General features: G+C 30.9%; 1 pseudogene; it reads left to right on the forward strand.

The window, feature by feature from the left end:
* The first annotated feature begins 11133 nt into the window (after positions 1-11133).
* LOC100782703 (uncharacterized) lies at positions 11134-12450 on the forward strand (annotated as a pseudogene).
* The last annotated feature ends 1750 nt before the right edge of the window (positions 12451-14200 follow it).

Genomic DNA, 14200 nt, shown 5'->3' on the forward strand with positions numbered 1-14200 from the left:
TAGGAGGAAAGACTTTTGTGTCTGAGCTAGGACAATTTTCCCCAATTTTTGTTTAGCTCTTAAGGGTAGGTTGTCTACAATTGCACAAATTGGGCAAAAATGTCATAATTGTAGTGATGGTATATTAGCATACTTTGATTGTATTGTATAGTCACATTTTTTTTACTTCATTCACCAATTACTCTTGCTTGCAAGACTTTTATTTGGACCTAACAGGAGATAAGAAAAAAATAACACCCCTTGATTATTTAGAAATTGCCTTGAGCTGGCATGTCCAAGGGAGTCAAAAAGATATAAAGGCTAAAAATGAGGCATTATTTTGCTCCCTATTTTAGTACCTTCAAGAAGAAATTAAGATATATCACTATTGTGAGAATGCTAGGATCTTATTAGTTAGGTTAGTAGTGTCATGTGCTTGGCCTTAGGTGGTAGTATACTCATTCTCCTTGCATGACTTGTCTTGTCTTCTCTCTATAGTTCCCTTTTTTAATAACATTATTAAACAGGGCAGATCAAAGGAATAAGAGTGATAAGAGATGGGAAAATATACAAAATTGTACATAGTAAAGAAATGACAATTGTTGATTAGCTTCTCTATTTTTAAAGCTCTTATTTTGAGTTTTAATTTTAAAGTAGGTTTTAAGCTTAATAAAAGTTGGGTCCAAGAGCAATTATGTTACTTTGTTTCATTTCAATACTGAAAGCAATGTTTTGTAGTCATTTTGTTGTCTCTTAAACTTTTTGATATTTTATCTTAAATATGCAGATGGATAAATTAAGAACTGGATTTTGAGAGGGCCTTCATGCTTTGACAAAGTTTGTTTTCGAGAGAACAAGGCCAAAACAAGTTGGTGCAACTATGATGAATGCACCTATATTGGTTGGTATAATTGAATCTAATATAAGCTCAATAATGAGTTACTGTACATAACTTATAAATTGTAATTATCCTAAATAAAATGAAATATGAGTAACAGAATAAAGGGAAATTAAATAATAATATGGATGAATAGTTAACATTATCCCCTACATGAAAATGGGCATATTAATTATTTATTATTTCATTTATTGGTAGGTTGACATTGAAATTTCATTTAATGTGAATGAGTTTGGAAAATTCATTATTTTAATTTTTTTTATAATACAATCTAAGACGGTTTTTTGAAAAATTATCTTAAAAAATCTACTTTTTAAGATGGTTTTTTAAAAAATCATTTTAGAAAGTTTAGTTTCTAAGATTTTTGGAAAAATCGTGTTAGCATCGTCATTTTTTTTTTAAAAAAAAAGGACATTATAAGATGATTTTTTAGATAACCGACTTAGAATCCCCAATTTTTTTATTTTTTTTTAAAAAAAAACATTGTAAGACGATTTTTGTGCAAACTGATGTAGAAACTAAGTTTCTAAGATGGTTTGAAAACTGTTGTAGAAAGTCAAAAGTTGCCACTACGGCGGCTATGAAGATGATTAAAAACCATTGTGAAAAGTATCCTAGAATCGATTTAGAAAGCCTTTTTTTGTAATACTGTTATTTGTACTATCATTTCAAAATTGTCTTTTTCTTATCTTTATCTATTTAATTGTTTCTCAATAATATCTGGAAAGAGAATAATTAAGTAAGGGTATGTGGGGGAAAATAATTAATGCATCTAGAAATAAGAAAAAGGGTCTTATATAAAAAGTTACAAATAAATTTCTAAAAATGATCTTATAATTAGGAATAAAGGAAGTAAAAAAAATTGCTACAATATTGGTGGTAGCATGAGACAAGCAACTAATTAACTAGAAAAATTAAACATAGTTAATTTGTAGCTAATTTCAAAAATTGTTTTCTATAGTTAATTTGTATTAATATTTTGTTGAACTTTGTTTGTTCCTATATTACTAAATTATTTTCATAGCAAAATATGCAGCTAATTTAGAGTTAGAATTATTCTATATTTATAGTAATTTAAAAATTATTTCTTAGTTAACTCCTAGCTAATTAATAATTAAATTAAAGATTTATATATATAATTCTTAGATAATTTAATTTAATGGTTAATTTATAAATTATTTTTACTCATTTAAATTGACACTTTTTCAAGTGGACTAAACTGTGATAAAAAAAATTAACTACAAATTATCTAGAAGATTACTACAATATTAGTGGTAGCATGAGACAAGTAATTAATAATTAACTAGAAAAAATAATCCTAGTTAGTTTGTACTAATATATTATTCAATTTTGTTTGTTCCTAACTATGTTTCTGGATTATTTTCATAGTAAAGTTATAGTTAATTTATAGCAAATATTATTTATTATTCTATATCTATAGAAATTTAAAAATCATTTCCTATATAATTCATAGTTAAGAACCATGACTTAGCTATCAAAAAAGATATGCACCCCTTCTTTGTATTTGATCCAGCCCTTAAAGTTGTATGACCCTAATTCAAGTAACATCTTTGCATTGTTAAACATGATAGAACAATATTTTGAAGAAAAATAATGTACCTAACACTAGTAACAAAATTACAAGGCTCCCCACCAAATATGCTAATTCATCCTTTGCGTAGGAAATTATAATATAATTAGAACCTACAAAGATCCACTAGGTAAAATTGCCAAGCGTTTGGTAGATTATTTTTGTGTAGGAAGTTAATTGTCAACAAGAGTCTTAACTAGATTGTTGTCATGTCTGCTATGGTTAAAACTATCACAATTGGAAAAATAGCTTTCAACAATGGTTTTTTAACATACTCAATGACAATTTTGAACTGTCTTTAAAGTCAACGTCGTGGAAAATCAATACTTTTCACGATGATTCTTAAAAAACCCTATTAGAAAAACTATCATTCTAAGACAGTTTTTAAATAAATAATCGTCTTAGAATATCTTTTCAAAAAAAAATTAAAAATTGAAAATTATAAAACGATTTTTTAAAAAGTTGTCTTAGTTTGTTTTTTCTAAAAAAAATATTAAAATAAATTAAGGATTTTAAGACGGTTTGCCTTTTTCTTTTAAAAAAAATAAAAATTAAGGATTCTAAGACGATTTTTCATAAAACCGTCTTAGAATGTCATTTTTTTTAAAAAAAAATTAAAACAATTTAAGAAAAAAAATTCTACACTCAATCTGAAATATTGGAGGTAAGGTGTCTTGCAATAATTGAAGACAATTATATAGCTCCCATGTAGAAATTGCCAGATATTAGTGTTTAAGTGATCAATTATCAGAAAATTTTCATATCCAATCCACTTATTGGATATTATTTTATCAAAAGACACAATTAGGTAATTTTAATAAGAGAATTTCCTAAATAAACCTTATTGCTTTAATAAAAGATGTTCAATATTATATTAACATAAACACAACCATTCAAATTTGAAAATGAATGATTTACTTTACTGAGATAATATAGAAAATAAGAAATTATTGTAGAACTCATAAGTAATGATCAACATTTGAGATTAATGTATTGCATTTGGTAAAGAATGTCACATCATCTTCAAGTATAAAAAATAAATAATTATTGTACAACTCAATCAATTTTACTTCTAATCTCTTGGTCTAACAATCCAAATAATTATGAAAAAGATTATCTACAACATAAACATAATCAATTTTATCATTGTCATATCATATACTTATTTTAGTGTCATCTTTGACTACCTTGCATCTTCCTTGAGCCAATTTCATCAGCATGTTTCTTCGTTCTTTGCTATTGTTTATGGCATCAAATATCCCAACCTAAATCCAAATTAAAACTTATGCAGAATAACATGAAAAAACACATTAAAGTAACAAAAATATCCAACAAGAATGATCTTACCTGGCCACCTTTTTGCATTCGAGAGATCATATCTTCAAATGCCAGTGTTGCTACCTAATGGCACGTGATACATTAAAACTATGTACAAAGAGAAAGGGTCAGTTGTCACAGACTCACAATTAAATTGTTCAAATTAAATAATTAAGAAAAAGGAAACAAAGGATTACAAAGTAAAGAACAAGAAGAAAAGTAGAGCAGAATATCATACCTTCTTCTTAGGAAGTACAAAATAAGAAGTAAAGAAGTACATATCCTATTGATTCCAAATCATCCCCTCGACTTTGCTCTGCAAAATAAATAAATAATAATATAGCAAATGAAAATAATTATATGTTCCCTACAAATAGATTGACCAAAAAATAATGAAGAACTAAGCAAGCAAATTTAGCCCACATCATTGTTCAGCTTAATAATGTCGAATGTTTATAGATTCATGAACTCAATTCACACAAGTATCAACAACTTTTATTATACATGAAGAATTAGCACATTAGGTGGCAACAATGATCACTTTGTTGGTATTACTTGTAATAAACCAAAAGAACAAAGTTTAGTAGGAAAAATGAAAGATTTGACACCCTATATGATATGACACCCTATATACCATTCAACATAGTACAACAACACCATGCATTACATTTATACTTTATTTTTTCATTACCATACTCCATATTTCTAATTTAAAAACTAAAAAACCCATCCCATTTCTAGAGACAACAATTCAGAGTCATGAAATGCAACATTGTCACCACTTTCACTCTTAACCATCATAGGCACGACCTGTAGATTTGTTTTTGGAGCAATGCTGTGAGTAACCACCTAGAACTTAGCACTCTCGAGAAAATCAGTTTGTTCTTGACCATTGGTTTCATTCAATAAACTGATTTTTTACACCCCCTAAGTGATCTTTCTCGTCCATCTTGAGTAGCTCCTGAGGCTATAGAATACATGACCCAAAACATTAAAAGATAAAATAAAAAACCTTAAAATACATAAATTAATTAATAGCTATTAAAAGTGCCATGAGGGAGAGAGCAACCTTCATCAGTAACATTAGCACTCTGACTCTCCTGTTGGTCCTATAAAACTGTGGAGTTTTTTGGACATGCCTCAAGGCAATGAAGTTTAGTTATTTGAAAAGAAAGAAAAAAGTTTTAAATTAGGTCAAACTTTATCACCTTCTTTGCAAGGGTGTTATTCTGCTCTTGTATCCTTTTCTCCTGTCATAGAGAATAATGAGAGCACAAATCTCCATATCAGTTTTTTGTTTATCTAAAGGGATACACATATATAACCATTTTATGTTCACAGTAGTATTACAATTGTCTTTCACCTTCAGGATAGAAAGCTAAAAATAAAGCCTAGATAAACTTGGAGTTAAAGACATATCTTTTTCTAAAGCTCAGAAATGGACTCGTACATGAGATCATTATATTAAAACATAACACATTTCAACGATAAGTACCAAATTAACACACACATGAAGCATGAAAGTGAAATTAACATAATGAATTATGTTATATATGTACCCTCCTTGTGCAGATGTTTTTGATAGTAGTATCCAACTGCTGCTCCAAACTCTAAAGCTCTTTGAGGCTCATTGAAGCAAAATCTTCTTCCATATAGTGCCTAGGAAAATTAAGGATTCAATATCATATATATTAAATTAAACTAAGTGATACAGTGACACGTGTGAGTGAATGATCAAATCAAACAATAACGAAATTAAAAGCATGCATGTAGATATATGTAGATATAGGTCTGTGGTTTCTCTATAAAAGGTCAATTTTTGCCTTCAGTCTAGTGTATTCAATGGTCCAATTTTCCTGCACAATGTACATGTATAAAGCTAGTGCTTAGTTCAATTTTATTGTCAGGTATGATATTTAAATATTGGTTTTGATTGCACCACATATAATCAGTGTTTATTTCAAGATAAGAGAAGAGAGTAAACAAAAAATCAAAATAAAATCAAAATTGTAAGTTTTCCTTTCTATAAAATTTTTTAAAGTGATGATAGTTTATCACCACTAGAAAGTTTTTGTAGTGATTTTATACTACAAGAAAGTTATTTAATCAAAATAAAATTAATTTATCTCACTAATTTATAGACTAACTAAATATGAACTCTTGTCTAAAAAAAACTAAATATGAAGATCAGTTAGATGACTTCATCAGTTACTACAATTTACCAAAGTTGAAAAAGGAGACTATTGAATTAATCATCGTCACACTGCTCACTTTCCTTCCTTTATTTATAGGTTGTAGAGTGCAGATCTACCTACCTGCTAAGTAATGAGCCATGTCTTCCATTGCTGAATTACATTGTATTGTACAATGTGTCACTGCATGGTGCTGTCTACCAAAACCCCCCATAGAAAATATACCTAAATTTTATGTGTGTTCTAGTTTTTAAAGTCCTTTTAATAAAATGTTAGATTATTAATTTATACGATCGGTATTTCAGTGGAAAACTCTTTACATAAATTTCAGTAGCATGAATTATATTCCCTGAGTTCACATGTGAAGAAGACTTAAACTACCCAGATAAAATGAAGACCCTCCTGAGGGATGCAGGTCTGAAAAGTAGGAGCCATATCATGTGCAGTGAGATATATATGTGTGTGTGTGTGATCATAACAACAGATGGACATGGTGATGAAGCCCCCATACCATTTATTAGTGCCCAAGTTCTAATTAGAGGAACAAAATAAATATCATGTGCCATCATGCGAGACACCTCATCCATTTTAGGTTGCACAATCACTATTCTTGGTATCATTTATCAAGGTATTGTTTCATTGTTTAATTTGGTAGACAGAGGAGGATGTGTAATTTCAGCCAAAGACCATAAAAATTATAATACACTAGCCAAACATGGCCTTAATATTTTGTTTCTTACCTCCAGAACTTGTTGTTCCACAGACCTCCCTTCAGTTGTTGTTCTCCCTCCCAAAAAGCCAAGATAATGCATAAGAGTGTGTTTGGATGGGGTAATTTAATAGGGTAATTCAATTTTTTAAAGGATTTTAATTACTTTCCAATCAAATAAGATGTTTGGATAAAAATTTAGAAAGAAATTGAAATTTGAGGATTTTGATAAGGGATTTTAGTTAACTTAAATATTAGCATTTTAAATTCTTTCAATTTATGAAAGAATTTGAAATTATTTTCTGATGTAGCTTCTCCCGAAATCCTTCATTCTCTGGCTCCTTCATTCTCTTGCAACAGCTTCTTTCGAAATCCTTCGTTCTCTCTCTTGCAACAGCATCTGCCAGAAACCTCCGCACTTGTTCAGCTGCCGGTGGTGGTTTCTGGTGACTGCATCGGAAAGGAAGAAGAAAAAGAAGGTGATTGTGTTAGGATTTTGATAGGTTCTCTCTCGCTCCTTCATTCTTGCAAAGTTTTTCACTCTTCTCTCTCTCTCTTGCAACAGTTTCTCCCTCTGCATTATTCCGAAAAAGGTGACGATCACAAGCAAGGTCAGTTCTCGCCTCCACCAATGCACTTTTCAAATAGATGGTTCATTTTTCATTATTCCTACGATTATTATTTCTATCTCTATCTTTATTGTTCAATCTAAGCATAATAAGGCGTAGATCTAGAAATCACGGTGTTCATTTATTTCTTGTCTATTTTCATATGATATGTAGTTCGTGCTGGAATTTCTAATTCTTATTGTGCCTTGTTCGTGCGCAGATTCTGTATTCCGTATGAATGATCTGTCTAAATGTTATTTACTAGTTGTTTATGATCTTCCTGTTGTTTTTGTCTTGTTCTTCTTTAGAGTGAGAAAATCTTATCAATTTAAGAATTTAGTTGCTGTTAAAATAAGACATTGAGACATTTAAGATTGAACTTTTTTATGTTATTATATGTTTTCATTGTATTGAGGTTTTCTCTTGTTTTTGTGCGAAGTGTGTTCAATAAACAAATATTGATCACTAATTTATACATTGCTTCAAGATGTATTCTATATGACTTAACTTGAAAGCTCCTTCAAACTCTTTCAAGTGCCTGTTCCTCGGATCATCTGAAAACCAAACCAAAATAAAATTCATGCATGTCCCCACTACACTTCATATAACTTAACTTTAATTTTTGTGAGATTGTAAGTTTTGAGCTGAGAAGATTCCATCCTTTCCTGAATTGCTCGCAGTTCGGAGGCTGTGTGAACCCCAACACTGCATGCAAATACAATTAAGACGACAAATACTATGGGCCACCTTGACATAATACAAGTTGTTAACAGATATATGCACTAGAGAAAATGATAGTCAATGAACACTAATAAATTGGGACAGAGAAATGTCAATATTTAGGCAACATATTGCTGTTTAAAAATTGATTGACAATGGATAAAGAAAAAAAAAAGATTAGGCAATTTTATGATTTCACTTGTAAAGGACAACTGCCTTCTCATTCGAGTTACATCTATATTTGAATTTTGTGACGTTCATCTGCCCCACCTGCCAGGCAAGATAGAAAATAAGTACAAACATGAAGAACACTTATAGACATAGTGGTAAAGTAGCAGACATACCAATTCATAAAATTGTTTGAAACTTCCAAGCTCCTCTGCCATAACAGTTGCCAGCACAACCTCTTGTTTACAACCAATATTATCAAAAATAGTTACAACCCGAAGTTTATCAAAATTCATGTTTGCTCCACTGGTTATTACTACAATATTTTTCCCTTGGAGCCCATAATGCTTGCAGTATGCCTCAGCTCCAGTTAGTGCAAGTGCTCCAGCTGGTTCTAATATGTTCCTTTTTTCCTCGAACACATCCTACGACAAGTTTTATTCTTGTCATATCCCAAAAAATTAAGTCATATAGAATATGTACTGCTTTTCATTGACTACAATGTGATAGGAAATTAGTCACAAAGTTATGACGCGTGGTATAGTTATGTTTTTCATTGACCGCAATGTGATAGGATTCTTGGATCCTTTGATTTCTAGAAGGTTAAAGGTTGATGGTGCATGGTATAGTTATGTTTGTAGTTATGACGCATGTCCTTAATAAACTGTGTGTGGTTGTTAATTATAAGTTTTGTTGGTGGCTGGTTCCAGGCCTTGAGATTCAGTGGAAGTGATCGAGTCTCGACAATTTGAAGGCTGCAATCCCTGAATGGGTTTAGATTCAAGGGCCTCGAAACCAATATTTTTTTGTTTTTTGTGTGAAAGGATTTAGGATTGTGCAGCCCCAGAGTACATTTTTTTTCCTATATAGAAGAGAGGTTTAGGAGTGGGAACAATTGCCATCTATATATTCTCAAGAACAACTAGAGGTTTTTTAGTGAAGTCCAAAAGAATAATGTACATAATGCATTTGACATGTCTATCAAATTAGGCTTCAATCTTGATCCTTATATTGTCGGGGAAAAATAGTTTCTATTACTTATTTAGGAAGCGAAATAAAGAAGCACATGAATGTTGCAGATGTTATGTCTGCCTATGGGAAACATATGGACACTATGGACAATATAACACCTCTTGCAATAAATTTGCCTTCCCATTCTTGAAATTTTTTCCAAAGACCACCAAGCAAGATAACTGTCAAGAATCATGATTGCAACATGGCTGAGTTTGGGTTATTAATTTTGGTGTCACAAGTCACAACACTAATCTGCAGCAAATCATAGGGACTTGAACAGGCTTCAGTACCATAGAACAGTTTTTGCTATTCTAGTATGAATTCCCCCTTTAGTCCTTCTGTTTCCTTTTTATTCATGATTTATTGCATGTTCCATTAATCAAAATGATTAGCCAAAGGAATTACTCTGATTTGGTACATAGTTTGAAGAGAATTGATTGGTGACAAAATAAGTTGTGTGATAGCCTTCTTTTATTGATAAATATTAGTTGTTAAAATGTTAATTTTGTTAGAAGGAGAGATAGAATTCATTATCTTAGGAACTTGCATGCCCTACACGGAGATCCAAAGCCAGAAGAAGAACCTGCAGAGCCAGTGTCATTACCAGTTGCAGAAGTCATAGCGTGTATACGTTTGCTTTAGAATAATGGAATCGTGTTATTATTATTATCAGTGTGTGTGAAGTTCAAAGAATTGAATAAAATTTTGAGGCACACGAACACACTAGGAAATGGTGCAAAAATGTGGGGATTTATTTAAGGAGTGTGGGAATGAGATGGAAATGGTTGGAGTTAAGGGGGGTGGGACATGATTGAGAATAAAAGACAGAAAAAAAGGGAAGTGTCTTGTAACAAATGTGAATGGGTGACATGGGAGGCACATGTGTAGGGTTCTGAGGGGACATTTATCAATGATTGAGCCAACACAGGACCTTGTTTTTCAAATGGCATTGGGTTTGAGTGTTGGACCCTTATAGGCTTTAGTTGAGTTATTATGACTCTTACCAAATGCTTGTTAGTAAAGGTCAAAATTTCTTTCATGAGGATAAGATTTTGGTGCAATATATATTATAGCTAGGACACCCTACACTTTATTTCACCGTTACATTTTAATTACTTCATATAATTAATGTGTGTTTGAAAATGATATGAGCGTAAAAAATTACTTATGTCTGAAACAATATATATTATAGCTAGGACACCCTACATCTGCAACTCTATTTATTGTAATGATATATTTTTATTATAGTAGTAATTTTAAATACAGGTTTTCTATTTATTAATTCTTTATAATTTTTTGAGCACACGTCAGTAGGACTGAATTTTAAATTATTTTATACTCCTTTAATTTATTTCTTTTTATTATATGTCCGCTTTTGAAAGCAAAATTTATTTTTATGTAATTGATATATTGGTCCTGGGTCTTATAGTAGAGCCTTAAACCTGAACCAGATGTTAAATTGTTAATATATGGCTTCTTAGCTAGGATAAAGAGTACACTGGTGCTACCAAGTTAAACGGTATAATTAAGATGGATATATCCTGGCATTGATTAGTGTTTCAATATATAAACATAAAAAAGAGAGGACTACATACGAAGGAAGAAAGTGCATATACGTGGTCCTTTTTTGCCTTCACATCTTGCTTTGTCTTTTTTTTTTTCTTGAGTATGACACATGTTTGATAAGAGATGGTAATGATGTATTTGAATTTCTATTGATTGTTCAATTGAATTTTTATCATTATTCTTGATAAGCATATGCATCAGCTTCCTAATTAATCCTTTGTTATTATATTACTTTTCTTTTAGTTATATAGTGTGGATAGTCAAGAAATGGAAAGTAGTATAGTTGATGCTTCGGCTACTTCAAGAAAACATAGAAGAGATGAAGAGGAGGAAGAAGAACTTGAACAAGTATTTTTCATTATTGTTAGTGTTGTCACTATGCTTTTGGGTGCACTGACTTGGTATCATGACAAGTACTTTGTTAAGGAACCTGCCCGAAATTTGGAATTAGAAAGGCATAGTTTCCTCAATCGTCTATACAGGGGAACAGAAACTGATTGCATTGAACAATTAAGGGTCAGTAAAAAGGCATTTTTTAAGCTTTGTAGAATTTTACAAGAGAAAGGGCAATTGGTAAAAACAAAAAATGTTCCTATAGATGAAGCTGTGGCAATGTTTTTGCATATCCTTGCTCACAACCTAAAGTATAGAGTTGTGCACTTTAGTTATTGTAGATCCATGGAAACAATTAGTAGGCAATTCAAGAATGTCCTGTGAGCTATAATGAAAGTCAGCAAAGAATATTTGAAGTTCCATGAGTATAATCTAGAGGGCTCGGTGGAAAACAAATTGAGATGGTTTAAGGTAAGTTTGTCATTTGTTAGTAATTATAAGGTACTTTAAGTGATTGTGACTTATTTTTTATTTTGGAATGTTTTTAGAATTCGATTGGAGCACTTGATGGGATACATATTCCAGTAACAGTTTCTGCAGAAGATAGACCTAGATATAGTAATAGAAAAGGTGATATCTTTACAAATGTTTTTGGAGTTTGTGGTCCAGATTTAAGATTTATATATGTGTTGCCCGGGTGGGAAGGGTCAGTAGGAGATTCTCGAGTATTGCGAGATGTTTTGCATCGTCAAAATTGTCTCCATATACCAAATGGTAATATCATGAAATGATGAAACTTTATTTAACATATAAAAGAAACATGCATATTTTTATATATAATATTTTTTTTAACCATTGTAGGTAAATATTTTCTTGTGGATGCGGGGTATACAAATGGCCCTGGATTTTTAGCACCTTATCGAGGGACTAGACATCATCTTAATGAGTGGATCGGAATCACTCCTCAAAACTACAAGGAGTTATTTAATCTTCGTCATGCAAGTGCAAGGAATGTTATTGAAAGGTCATTTGGGGTATTGAAGAAAAGATGGAGTATATTAAGAACTCTTTCTTTTTTTGATATAAAAACACAAATAAGAATTATTAATGCTTGTTTCATGCTACATAATTTCATAAGAGATGAACAACATAGTGATCCAATTTTGGAAGCCCAAGACTTGGAACTTTTATCTGTTGTTGACAATGAGTTAATCAATCAACAAATGGAAAGAGTCACAAATAATATTGGAGATGAAGTCACAACTATCCAAGCAACTGAGGAATGGACAAGATTCTGTGATACTTTAGCAATGAATATGTTTGCCACCTATCAAATAAGAAGAAACTCTGATTAAGGAGATGTTTTTAGTGGATTTGGAATTTGTTTCTTATGTGTAATTGACTCTATACTCATGTATGTGTGATACTTTGGATTTTTGTATTTCATAATACTTTGGATTTTGTTTTCTTTTTATGTGTAGTTAATTTTATACTTTCGTAGAATGCTAATTTGACATGTCTCACCTTTATATATATGTAATTATATATGTGAGCTTATTTTTTTTTGTCTAGAGAAATGGAATCAAGCAATGTGAAGAACAAGTCAAGTGGAAAAAGAAAGATGTCTAGTGAGGACACAAGAAGTTACTTCGCATGGAACTTGGAAATGGAACGTGTGCTAGCTGATGTGCTTAGAGATCAAACAAATTTGGGCAATAAAGGTGATGGAAATTGGAAAGCAGTAGCATACAGTACTGCAGCTCAAATTTTGTCCAAGCGTTTTGGAGTTCACCTCATGGCAGATAATGTTAAGAATCATTTTAAGCTTTAGAGAACATAGTATGGAATTGTGAGTGACATTCTTAGTCAAAGTGGATTTGACTGGGATAGCACAAAGTACATGATTACCGTTGAAAATGAAATTGCATGGAATGAATATGTTAAGGTAGCCAATTATCTTTTAATTTTATTCAATAGTAGTTATTATTTGTGTTGTTATTAACATGTTTCTATTTTTTTCAAGTCACATGAAGAGGCCAAACGATTTTGATTCAAAGTCATTCCTAATTGGGATGATATTGTTGACCTATGTGCAAAGGATAGAGCTACTGGACTCGGAGCAGAAAATGCATTAGATGCAGATGATATCATGAGCAAAGAAACAAATGAAGAGGAAGCAATTCATAGTGTGAGTTTTGACTTAGAGGGATCAAGTTCTATCACGAGAAAAAACATTCGCCCAAGTAAGAGTGGAGAGAAAGAAGGGATGATTTCCTCAATGAAAGAAGTAGCCAAGTCATTGAAAGAATTTGTTGAAGTGACTAAGAAGAAGATGGAGAACAAAAAAAAGATGGAGATAAAAGAAGCTCAAGAAGTGGTACATGAAGTGGTGAGTGAGCTAGACAATATACCTAATTTTAATGGTGCACTTAAACATAGAGCAATTGATTGCTTGACAAAAAATCCCATTAAGTTTGCGATTATAAAAGCTCTTCCATTGGATGAGAAAGAGGATTACATCTTATCTTTTATGCCTTGATGTCAAATTACAGGTATGTTTGATATCATGACAAGTATGTTGATGTTGTATAATTATGTTTTACATTTATATCTTTCATTTTATATAACAAATTATGTTTTAACAAATATGATTTGTTTAGTGACACTTAACATTATGTCTTCTTTTGCAGAAAATATGTGAAGGAATTCCTGTGTTGAAGCAAATGCAATTAGAAAATTCAGAATTATTTTGGAAGTTGGACTTATTTTGTGACTAGATTTTATTTCAGTCCAAGTTTTTTTTGGTGCAATTGCATTAGTGACCAATGACTTCGACAAAAAGACAAGTTTCATCTATAGACTTCTAAATAACAATCTAAGATAAAATGGTACTAAATATTGTTTATGTTGTGAGTGGTGTAGTGTGTCGTAAATGAAATAATAATTTAAATAGTTAAATTATATATTTTTAATTAAAATAGATTAAAATAGTACATATTTATTGGAATATCACACTCGACAAATAGTGCATAAAATTTATTAATGAAAAAAATAATTATTTTATTAAAAAATTGTTTTATTAAAATATAAATTTTTAAAAGAGAA

Source organism: Glycine max, chromosome 17, assembly GCF_000004515.6.
Source record: "Glycine max cultivar Williams 82 chromosome 17, Glycine_max_v4.0, whole genome shotgun sequence".
Classification (NCBI taxonomy): Eukaryota; Viridiplantae; Streptophyta; class Magnoliopsida; order Fabales; family Fabaceae; genus Glycine; species Glycine max.